General features: G+C 30.9%; 1 pseudogene; it reads left to right on the top strand.

Annotated features, from left to right (window-relative positions):
• The first annotated feature begins 5,842 nt into the window (after positions 1-5,842).
• Positions 5,843-12,811, top strand: LOC133184872 (uncharacterized oxidoreductase YjmC-like; annotated as a pseudogene).
• Positions 12,812-13,220: the final 409 nt, after the last annotated feature.

The following is a 13,220-nucleotide window of genomic DNA, read 5'->3' as shown; positions in this document are numbered from 1 at the left end:
AAAAACACTGATGGTTTTCAACAAACCATGTTCACACAGCTTTTAAATGGTACTGACGTTCATTGAATGAAAAGTTACATTTTGGACTGGAATTTTCTTTATTTATTTGTACAATGTATATAAGTAGAAAACCCTATAACACACAAAATTTAGTCTGCTAAATAAATAAAGAAACAAACAAATAAATAGATAAATAAATAAATATAATTAAATAAACAAATCAGTATAGGAATCGCATAATGTGCACAAATGTACATTGAATGAAATCCAGTAGAATCTTGTGTTCATCATCTTTCAGTGATCAAATTTAAATTTCAAAATATGATTTTCACACACCAGGAATGTCATTGATTGAATTCATTTTATTCAAACATTTAGAGAGAGATAGAGAGAGGGAGATAGAGAGAATGTGAAGTAAGCATGTTCCTTTGTTAAAATTACACTCATCTGACTAAAAAGTATACATGTGCCATGTGCGACGGGTAAAAATGCACAAAGAAAAGAGCAGACCAATAATTTAATGAAAGAATGGCACTTATAAATTTTGAAGATGATGAACAGTGATCAAGCTCGAAAGTCCATTTTATCCTTAAAAATTTTTAGCAGAGCCAAGAGGGACCTCTGAAAACAGAGGTGGGATCAGGTGCTCAGGAGGAATAGGCATTCCTGTCTACCGGCCACACCCGCCCTATGCCCTTTATCTTGATCGGGTAAACGGAAAAATCCGTAAACAATTCAGTGTGAAAATAATAATTAATTGCATTGTGACTCAAAAGTAATCGGGAGCAAGCTTATTTAACTAGCCTGTCTAAAACTAAAAAAAAATGACAGTATACATGTATGAAATATGTAGAGCGAAATGCATTTTTTTGCCTTCTTCTAATAAATTCATTTTTGTTTGAATTCTTACTATTGAAATAATTTATAAAAGATTGAAATCCACGTAATTGAATTAAATTTAACTTTAAAAGTGAATTAAAAATTGTTTCTCTGACCACATAAATTTAAGCATGCATATTTCCCCCTTCAAATTTTAGTTGAAAAACCCAAACAAACTGATTAATACATGTACCGATATAATATTTGTTTGAGAAAAAAAAAATATAATCAAATCACTTTTTATAACCCGATAAGTCAAAGTGGCAAAGTGCCAAGTGGAAAAGTGGAAAAATAAGTTTTGATTAAGCTTTTTTAGAGAATAATTTTTAATATGTATCAAATTAATGAGATGTTTAATGTAAAAGTACATATATAATTTGATACATCACTTTAAATATGAATTCAAGTGAATTGAAAATCAGAAGTATTTCGGTGAGTAGGGTTCATCGGAAATCGTTAAGGAGAGACAGTCGCCATTGCCCTGGTGGACGGGGGAAAATTTTTTAGTGTGTTTTACATTGTAATCGTCAAACTCGTTCCTTAATACTTGAACATATAGATTAGTCTTATGTGTCCCTTTTACATCTGTTTCTTTATTAATATCTTTACGGAATGGGTCTAGTCTTTGTGAAATTCACCGAGAGTTTGAACAACTAATATGGGAAAGAGGATGAGACTGGAATGGTTACATTGAAATAACTGTTTTTATTTTTTGTTGTTGTTCTGTTCAGTGAGTGTGTCATTGTTATTTTGTACATAAGATTATTTTTCTCTGTAGAAATTAAAGCGAAATTTAAATTGTAATTATCATTATCAGTATATCTTCTTCAAAGCCATGCATTTTTTTCTACTTCTATAATCAAACAATTTTTTTGAAAAGTCGGAGGGGTAAGTGGTAATCGTTTAGAGCTCTAGAATATTGTCTCATAATAATAACATTTAACACAGAGATTGGTAATTAAAAAGAAATAAGCAATATAAATATACAGTTCGAATATCAAGTCGAGGTTTGATTTACATATAAATTGAAACAAGTAAGACTTGAGGAATTCTACCTCATTAAACTTATTATTTTGTTGAAGGGATATCTTTCACAGTCTTTTACTATCACCTCGCCAGTTCTTAAAGCTGAACAGGCTTCGTAAAAAGAATCTGTCCGCCATTTTCGATTGGTTTCTCGCTATATCTGAGTACCCTATATAAAGCAGCTCATTTAGTCGCTGTTCAGTGTAATCAGTCGTCTTCAGTGTATATGGACGTATGCTACACAGCACTCGGTAGCGACAAAAATAACTGTGTACTTCTAATGCAGGAGAGTAAGATATACCAAAGAAACTTAAAGCAGTTGCACAGGTCAGTGCAGCATACAAACACAAATACACGTAACTAAAATGTAAACAAAGGTAATGTAAGATAACTAGCACGAACACGTGTCGCCATTCCACGCCGATACCCTTGACAATAAAGCAGTCAGGTGTAACAAATGCGAAGGGTATATATATCCCGGTGATGATATCGTAGATAGTATTTTATTTATCGAAAATGGCGTATGCCTATTTACGAGTCATGTTCAGCTTTAACCCAAACAGATCAAAAGAGGTATTTATTTTATGCCAGAAATTTTTAATCATAAATACATTTCATGTCTTTATACGCTTTGATGTATATTCTATTTTTGTCGTTCATTCTTACATATTTATATCCATTAAATATTTTCTTTATTTCTTAAGAAAACCACGGTCGTTTATAAATCAGGCAACTCCGCTTTCAGGCCACCCGTATGAAATCTAATGCAGTTGCTTTTCCATCAATGAAACATACAACGATGTCAATAAAACTATATTTAACATCTTGAACCTACTTTATATGATTATTTACACAGGCATAAATATAAACAATAAAATGTCTTTCTTTGATTGTTAGCACAGGATTAACGGTTGCAGCTGTTAAAGCTGCTTATAAAAAAATAATCAAAGAAAGCATTTTATTGTTTAAATAGTACCTTCAACTTTTCTAAATTTATAGTACCTTCAATTTTTCTATTTTTTTTTTTAATAAATATTAAAGCTGTCGGCTTTGTTGAAATTACACTGGCTGGAATGTGTATATAAACCATGTGTAAACAGTTTAAAATGCATCCGAGGAAGAAAGGATTAAGGATGTAATGATGAAATGGCATTAAATAAAGTGCATTGTGACTTAGAAGTGAATGAAGGTGATCATATTTTACTAGAGACGATGTCACTTATTTATTTAATTGATACCGTATAAGATTTACTTTAGACTATTGTATTCTAGCTATTTATATACATAAAAAAATAATAAACTAATAGTAATTCAAACTTTAAACTGACTTGAAAACTATATCTTTGCCCAATTAAATTTTATCATGCATGTTTTTTCCTTCAAAGGATGATTCTCTGTAAGGTCATTTTCCGGCCTACGATAAAATTACTTAAAAATGAGATTTTATGTAACTTTAATCATTCTATTTTATGATTCTGATGTTTGTTTTTCAACATCGATCACCTAAGTCACGTGATTTAAAAGTAACAAATGGTGGTCAAGTAATGCAAAATTAAGGGTAGGTCTAGAAACATCAGGTTTCTATGCATGTTTCTAAATTTAAATGATAAAAAAATTGTTTATTTACGTCGGGCATATATCAAATCAAACTAATGAATACAAAATTGTTTAATTTAAGGATTAAGATAATTTTTTATGACAAGTATTTTGATGCATTCACATTTTGCATATTTTGAATGTAAATCGTTACAAAATGCACACCGTGTGATGTTGAAAAATGTTTAATACTCATTTAAATTAAAAAGTATTATTTCATATAAGTTTTATTTATAAGTTTTATTTGTAATTGTGTATTGATTTTATAGATGTGCTACCTGTTTTACAAATGAAATCTTCATATAAGAAATATGATTTCGAAGAATCTATTAAGCTTACACAGTTGTGCATCAATTCTTCAAAACATTGAAGAACTTTTGTTCGTGATTGAATGAAAATTGAGTCGGTATAAATAAAATAGATTCCAAATTAAGAAAAAAATAAAGACTCCATTGACGTGCAGGATTAAAATATTAATGCAAGTACGTGTTGATTTATTATATGAGTAGTTAGTATATAAAACTAAGAACGGCAGTATTAAAAATATATACTGGTACGTACAATGAGTTAACAGCAAGATTTGCTTTGATTTCATATTATTTCTCATGTATAACAATATATTTAGTTAAAAATCTATTCAAAATATCATAAAGATATGTATATGTAAAAGTCAAGTCTATGCCTCCTTTAAACGCCACTCCATAATAACGGGGAAGATTTTCAACAACTCCTTTTACAATGCATATTAAAAGTTTATTAATAAGTATATCCACGGACTAACATCCCAGGTATAAAATGGGCCCTAAGGGTTTGATGCTTGGTTTGAACTCTTGAGGCCCAAGGGTTCAACTCTCGTTCCCAGTGCTGCATCAAAAAACTAAGGCATTTAACGCGGCTAGTGACTGTTCCTTTGCTAAGTCTTTGGCGTTCAAAGTCAAAGTCATGGGTATTTTGGATATTATTTAAAAAAGGGGGTCGCGTCAATGATGATACCATGCATATATCAAAATTGTGACACTTTACCAACAGCGGATAATCTCTTTGTTTGGATGAAAAATTCTAAAATGCAACACTCAATTATCAATCACCTGTAACCTTAGGAACCCCACCCCCTTTGGTATTTCATTCTTTAAGACAGAATTGCTCTTCTTGTAGCTAATAATGCCACCAAAGAAGTGTGTTGCTTCCTGAAATCCAAATAGTTTGAGTCCTCTCAACACCCAGGTAACACAAAATATTTAGATCTTATGTCACTCATACAGAAAAATATGAGGGTCCCTCTGAAAAGTTGAGGTGAAAATTCCCATTATGAAACCGCCCCATCAGTAATTCCCTATCTATAAAAGTTACATGTGACAAATAAGTTAATTATACAAATAGCAAAGGTATCTTCCCACTACAACAAAGATATCTTTTACATGTACCACTTTTAGTACTTACATATAGGCGGTACTACTAAGGAATAAATGCAAAAATGTTGCATAAATAAACTAAACTATAAGAATATATACTAGAAAATGATATAATATTTCGGTTATTTATTGAAAATATCAATATAAAGTTTGATAAAAACCTGTATTCACACCTGAGTATATAAAAAAATCTTTATTTCTAGCAGACATGAACAGTTAAAATAAGTTGTCTTCACATGTAATTTCATAACTCCACGTCTTTCCAGTACTTTGATTTTAGATTTTTTGGTGAAAAAATTGACATTTTTTGAATAAAAATGCATGACTCATATACTTTTATTGTTTATTCAACAGAAACATGTGCTCTAACTGAAAATTTAGAGTATGAATTAATCTACATAAGCTGATAGCTTCATTTTCATCTATTAGATTTTCCTGCAAATATCGTAAAAATGAAGCAAAAAGTTTTTATTTACATGTCATAACCACCTTAAACCAAGTTCATATATTGGTAGTCACTTCTTATGTTTATAAGTAGCTTACATGTGAATTTTGGTGTTGGTTTAAGGTGGTTATGACATGTGTAGGAGTTGCCTAACACACCCACCCTCTTATGTTTTCCCATTGCCCTAATGCTAATACGGACTGATATACAGTACATTACTTTGTTACCTTATATCATAACAAATACTATAGCATCATTAACCAATCAACATTTATCATTTAAATTGGATCATCACCCTGCTGATTCATGCAGCTTCTAAAGGAAAAAAAAATACTACTTGAAAATTTGAAGTCATTGTAGGCCGCAAAACGGTCTTATAGAGAATGGTCCTTTTAGTTAAGAAAAAAAAAATAATTTATGTAAATCATCTAATAGTTTTATTTTGGAAAATAAAAATTTCCCTCCTTCCAACCCAAAGATAAAAATGTTGAGTACCCAAGTGGCAATGAGTAATATTTTTGCTTACGTTACAATTTTAGAGAAAATTTAAAGGGGCCTGGACACAGTTGCATTGCTTACATTTTAAATTTCTATGCTTATTCAAAAATAAAAACAGTTAAATGAATTGAACTTACATGAATATTCTTAGAAGTCAATGACAACTACACATTCTATACATTACCTCAAACATCTGTTTTTGTAAACGGGCCACGAGCTCTGATTGTTTATGCTTACGTTTCACCGGGTGTGTACAGTTTGTTTGCTCTGCACACAACACTGAGCACGGGCTGACAATACCGGCGAGTTGGTTTTGCTTTCTCACATTTCTACTCTGATTTTTTATCATTATAGTTTTAATATTTTTCATTAATACACAATTTGTTTTTCTATTTTTCTTAGTTATTAAGGATAAAGTTTACTTTATGAAAGTGCAAGGATGTATCAATCAAACACGTCCCAAAATTCGTAGTTTCAATAATTTCCAGATAAATGAAGTTTCTGAGCATGCTTTTATTATATTTCCGTGTGAAATTCTATAGCAACATATAAATCATGATGTTATACAGAAAATTTGAGAAAATATTTACTTCAAATTTGTGTCCAGGCCCCTTTAACGAGTAAAACAAATTATGTTATTATAATATCATAGTAGTTAATTTATAATTTTAGATATGTATTCAAGTGAACTAAAATCAGGAATATCTAGAGGAGGCGGGGCTTCCCGAAAATCGTCAAGCAAACAGCCAGCTCCGCCCTGAAGGACGGTAATAATTTGTTGGGCTGATTTTGCATTTTAAGAATTTTAAAAATCACCAAAGTGATGCCTAATCACTTGAAAGCTAATTGTACCGGTAGATCAGTAAGTAAGCTTTTTAACCAGTTTTCTTACCTTTAATGTTTTTTTTTCGGAATAGGTCCAGTTATTGGGAAGTTCGCTGTGGATCTGGCCATCAAGAAGGCAAAAGAGGCAGGGATAGGAATGGTCACAGTTCGAGGTACTGTTATTATTTCTCGATCATTCATCAGTTGATTCGTTGAGATTTGTATTAGTTTCGATCCTCGGATTAGATCCACATTACAAAATACCACGAAATTAAATGACAATTTCTTAATCGGAAGATTTTTTCCAAATCCACTGCTCCTTCTACTTCCAGGATCAAACCACTTTGGGATAGCCGGATGGTTCTCTCTTAGAGCTCTAGAACATGGTCTAATAGTACGACAGAAAGATGGACTTATTAAAAGCAATATGCAACTTAAACAGTTAAATTTACAGTTGGGATTTTGTAGAGGTCTAATTAGATGTAGAATAACAATTGTGAGTTCAGTGATGCTACCTGTAACCTCATTACTGCAGTTTTTTGTTTCAGGGAATGTCTTTTACTAATACCTCACCAGTTCTTAACCCAACGAGATAAAAAGAGGTATATATTTCATATCAAATATATTTTTTTCATGTACTTACGCATTGATATACATTTAAATATCTTTACATAGTTCATTTAAGTATTCTAATTTTTTTACTTATCTAAATGTGTTGAAATGAATAACAGCAGAAACCAATTTGCTCCTTTGTCCGTTCTTAACACTTTTTCAAATTTCTGGACCACCCTCTATTCTTCTATACTATCTTATTTTTATGATAGTAATTCTGATTCTTTCTCATAATTTTCAATCGACAATAAAACAAGTTTTAGTTTTGCAGCAAATTCTTGGGACAAATCCTATAAGTGTGGCTGCACCGGCTAAAGATGGCGACAGCTTCGTGTTAGACTTGGCTACCTCTAGTGTAGCGCTGGGAAAGGTAACGCAAATGCCAAAGTACAATACATAATACAATATTAAATAATACTGAATAAAAAAATTAATACACATCTGTGGTAAGAACATTGTAACATTATAAAGAATCTAGTTTTCACTAGGTATGTTATGAATTTATCTTTGCTGATGTTGCTTAGATTGAGATTCAAGACAGAAAGAATCTTCCACTTCCACCAGGCTGGGCGGTAGATGCCGATGGAAATGTGAGTCATTTAATGTATGGCACTTGAATATGATTAAGGCGTCACTCAAACAGTTAAAAATTATGACAAATATTAAAATTTTTACATTCAATCTTATTTTGAATAGGAAACTTACGACCCTAAGAAAATCAAAGGCCTGTTACCTCTGGGAGGAAAGGAAGAGAGCAGTATGAGAATTTTTTTAATTTTAGTTGTTTTTTAATTTCTTTATTTGTAATATTGTTTTTGATATGGTTCATATATTTATCATAACAGAAAAAATTTAACATTTTTGTGTATGATACTAAAAAAATAAAGATTTGGACCTTTTTTACACATGTACAATCAACCCTAATTGGTAATAAATCCTCCAAATAAGATAATCATTTGAATTTCGTTGATGCTTTGACCACATCAATTTTTATACTTTAAGTGTAAATAATGCTGAATACCTTTATCTGCCATGACAGGTGGATATAAGGGTTACGGGTTGTCCATGATGGTAGAGGTCCTAACAGGAATACTCAGTGGAGGAGCCTTTGGTCCACACATACGACAGTGGAAGGGAGCAACGAGAGTCGCTAATCTGGTATTCAGAATACTTTAATACATAGGGGATATTCAATGGTTAGTAGTTGGATATGGAATTTATTTCACGAGTGAGACAGGATTTTTAAAAAAATCTTCACGAGTGCACAGCACGAGTGAAAATAATAAAAAATCCTATCTCACGAGTATCCAGCAACCAAACATTGATTTTTCTGTTTATTACATTTTCTTTGATTTTCCCTTTGCCTCTGTCTTTTCCTAGCACAGGTCATAGGCTGTGACGTTATAGTTAAGTAGTTGAGACAGCTAAGTGATTGTGAAATTGTAAACATGGCTTTCAAAAACATACTTTGAGAAACTTTAGAAGTTTTAGGTCTAGTTTATTTACCCTCTCTTTCTTATAATAAGCCAGGGAGTATTTGTTACAACATTCTTTGTGAAGGGAAGGAAAATCTTGAATTTTGCCAAACTTCTGACATTCTCTCATACTGTGACAAAATATCACTTTAATATTCTTTCTCACTGTGACAGAATACCATTTTATTCAATAAATAAATGACAGTACTAGTATTTCATCGATGAAAATGTAGTAAATGTTTTTTTCTGATCATTTGGTATGATGTTTTCTCTTTTCTTTGTATGTTTGTCTGATGATTTGTATCTATCAATGTTGAAGGAAAAATAGGTATATCAAAGGTCATTTATTTTAAAATGAAAAATAATATCATTTTGAATTGTCATTAGGCATGTTTTAGAGATTGTTGACCTAGAGCTCCTTTACTTTAGATATGTTAATTGTTGGAGAAAAAAATACATGTGTCTTACAAGTATCCAATTAAAGCTAATGATTTTAATAAATAATCCTTTGAATTCCTAAAATAAGTTTTTTTCTTTCTTTAAATTAATTCGGTTTCAGTTTGTAATGTACATGTACAATTCATTTAGAGTACTTATTTCACATTCTCTAAATTGCACTACTTTCAATGATAGTTATACAAAAAAAATCGATTTCATTTATTGTGTAATTTTTGTCATCTGTTATTCAAATTTAAATCTAGATGCTGTACCGGAAAGCGCAAAAGGTGGTTAACCAAACTTAATCTGATCATTAATTTGATTAGTTTTTTTTTTAAAAAATGATTGTCTCTAAATCTGCAACTTAGACTTTTCCAAATGAGACCGATTCTTTTAGTCTCTGCACAGATATTTCCCACATAAAACATCAATTTTTAAGCATTCATTTTTTGTGGAAATATTTAACGGACAGTTGGCATAGATGACAAAATCATTCAAAATAAATTTCATCTGCATCTTTACATAGTCAGAATATTTTCAAAAACCTTTTATCCTTTGCCCGAAGAAACACACCTTTTCTAAGCGCAGTTTTTAAAATATATTACAGAAATATAAACAAACAATCAAAGATATAAACAACATATACATTATTATTGTTTTTGTAGAGAATTTAATCAGTATAAAATACATGTATCTGTATTATTTTGAGTGATTTTTTCCAGTAGTATATTATAAGAAATTAAGGTTGAAATAATTACATATTTGACATTTTAGGGACAATGTTTTATTGTTCTGGATCCTAAAGCTTTTACTGATGACTTTGAGGACAGAATGAGTGAGCTAAATAATATCTGTAGGCAGCTGGAATCGGTAAGTTCTCTAAACAAGTCATGATTTCAAAATTCTTGTAAGTGTAGCTTCCAATCAGGTTAGCTTTTTTTTTGCATTGCATTGATGTGATAATTTTTTCATTATTTAAGAAAAATTGATTGTATAAAGTATTTTCATTTTCCCCCGTAAATATTACACTGCTGATACCAAAAAACTCGAATACAAGTAACAGCTCAATAGATCACCGTTTGCAAATCTTAAGAAAAAAAAATATCAGAGCAAGAAAGTTTCTAGAACTTTTTTTTCTGCAATACATGTACTGACAATTTGATGAAATGAAAAAGTCTATTAGCAAAGGAAAAGTACTTCAAAATCTTAAGCAAAAATCTATCTTTAGAGTAAACATGTTAATAAAAAGTTAAACATATATTTTTGATTTGCTTGTTGTCTGTATATGTAGGTGCATGGCCCTGAAAAACCTGTGTTAGTCCCTGGTGACCCGGAGAAAGAACATATGAAGCTATGTGACAAATTAGGGGGGATACCCTACCATCCTAACCAGATCACCTTCATGGTAAAGAAACTTTAATTTGTATCTTTAATGCTTTTGCAAATCACTAAACTGGCATGTACTTTGATCTTTATATGTAAATCGTCTAAGTAATGAAGTGTTCTTTCTTAGACATGTATTATCATGTTTTTTCGTATTTTGAGAAATATTAATAAGTATAATATATATTATATACTTTTTCTGAAATTCTTTATACCTACAACGCTTACATTCATACGTCTCATTTTCTTTTTTTTCTTCAAGAATGACATGGCTAAGCTATTCAATGTAACTCCGGTGAGGACATCTTGAGGACGTTAGAAAATTCAAAGCATCACGATCTTACTGTATATTATGCTCTGTATTGTCTTGTTAATATTATAGTTATTTTTAAGAAATAAACAACGTTATTCAGTGAACATGGCGTTATGAATAGCAATTGCTCTATTGGCATATTCCATGATGCGCGCTAGCTAACAATCCAGTTTGATTATAAGGTAAACCCTTGTATTTAGGAAATACAAAAATTAAGTACATCAGGGAAAAACTACGGAAGCCCATTTAGGACCTATCAAAAATATTTTCGAATTCGATATAACGAATTGTAGATCTGAATTTGTTATAACGAATTTAATTCGTTATAAAAATTTCTTTGAATTCGTTATAACGATTTTAATCTGTTATAACAAATTTGTTGAAATCATTATAACGAATTCAAAAATTTGTTATAACGAATTAAATTCGTTTAAACGAATTCTAAAATTTGTTATAACAAATTCAAAATTTTGTTATAACGAATTAAATTCGTGAAGTCAAATTTAACAATCAGGATCTATAGAAAAATATGTATGAATTCGATATAACGATTTGTCAAATCTATTTTAACAAATTTAAATCGTTATAACAAATTAGAGAATTCGTTTTAACGAATAAACGTGATGGCTTTAATTTTTTTCATCGTCAACTTCCCTTACTGATGCAGCAATGCAGCCTGCATCACCTGCATACGGGGTTTATAGATCTCAGTTGATTCGATATGCAAGAGCATGCTCTACGTATGAACAATTTCTAGAACGAGGTAAGTTATTGACAAACAAGTTGATGAAACAAGAATATCAGCAGTCTCGTATAAAGTCGTCATTTCGTAAATTCTATGGTCGATACAATGACCTTGTCAGCAAATACAATCTATCATTAAGTCAAATGCTAACTGATGTTTTTCATTCTAATTGTTAGGCCATTATTTACACACTGAATTGTTGACGGAATTTCTTGTTATTTCCCGATCATGACAAGGAGCACACAGCAGGTGTGACCGGTTGGTAGGGCATGGCACCTGATCCCATCTCTGATGTTTTAGAGTCCGTATTTGCTCTGCTCCAAAATTTGTAGTGTTTGATGGAATTTTGAGCTTGAATACTGTTCGTTATCTCCATACATTTCATGTATTAGTAAGTTTCACACATTTAATCTGTTATTGCGATATTTCATCGTTTTCCATTACAAATTTGTGAAAGTTAAGTCCATTCTTATCCCAATTTCTTTTCAAGCTGAGCTGTAAAATATATAACTGAGATATAACAGAGATACTTATCTACAATTTAGCAAAAAATCAACAATTTTAAAAAGCGAAACTATACGTTGGTTTATTCATAGATATTTAAATCACTCGATAAGTAATTTAGAAAAAAAAAAGATTTGAATGGGAAATAAAAGAATGCAACATCACTATTGTGATGTATTTTTTTTTTCTCTCTCTCTCTCTCTTTTCTCTCACTCTCTCTCATGGAAAAGGAGAGGTAGTGTCGCGTATGGATTATGGACTATCCCCCTAAATTTATGTAAATTACATAAATAATGTGCATTCAATCATTCCTAGTTGTTTTCCTAGCACCAGCACTTATCTTTGTGGCTGACAGTGGAGCTGGTGCTGTAGTTGTACATGTAGTTAACCAAGCTCGGAAATTCAAGTTTAGATACACTTAAGAAAGCCAAATCATTTACTCCTTGGGGAATAATAACTGACAACCAGGGTCGTATTCTGTCAGCAGACTGTATTCACATCCTAGACCAGGATGGAAAGTTCCTCCGTTATATAGATAACTGTGATCTGCAGGATCCGTATGATATATGTTTGGATAAAAGTAACAATCTGTTTGTTACAGAGTATCTAAGTGGAAATATTAAGAAAATGAAATATCTGAAGTGGAACAAATACATCTGAAGTAATACAATTGTATTTGAAATATATAAATAGCAATTGATTTGACTCCAAATTTATCTATTTTTATATACAACTACATGTTGTAAACCATATAGAATGCTAAAATTAGCAAAAAATAATTAATTTTCAAATAATGAATACAATTCTAATGTTTTTAAAGATAATTAAAAGTACGCATTTCATAGCATGTGGAAATGGTTCATTGGATGGTGTGTGAGTTCAGGAACTCCACGACTGTAACATAATTTATGTTTATTGCATTAAATGTAATGGATTCTTCTGCATACTACTATAATGATTGTACCTATAATCAAGTACACACTACTAAATCAAAACAGTTCTCATATTCATATCTTTCGGTGAATTAATATTGGTACCAGTCAGTAGAATGTTGAAAATTAGAATACCT

Source organism: Saccostrea echinata, unplaced genomic scaffold (genome assembly GCF_033153115.1).
Source record: "Saccostrea echinata isolate AGI-Se365-2 ecotype Australia unplaced genomic scaffold, CSIRO_AGI_Sech_v1 ptg000011l, whole genome shotgun sequence".
NCBI classification, from domain to species: domain Eukaryota; kingdom Metazoa; phylum Mollusca; class Bivalvia; order Ostreida; family Ostreidae; genus Saccostrea; species Saccostrea echinata.
Note: the sequence above shows the minus strand (reverse complement) of the source record. Positions and strands in the feature narration are given on the sequence as shown.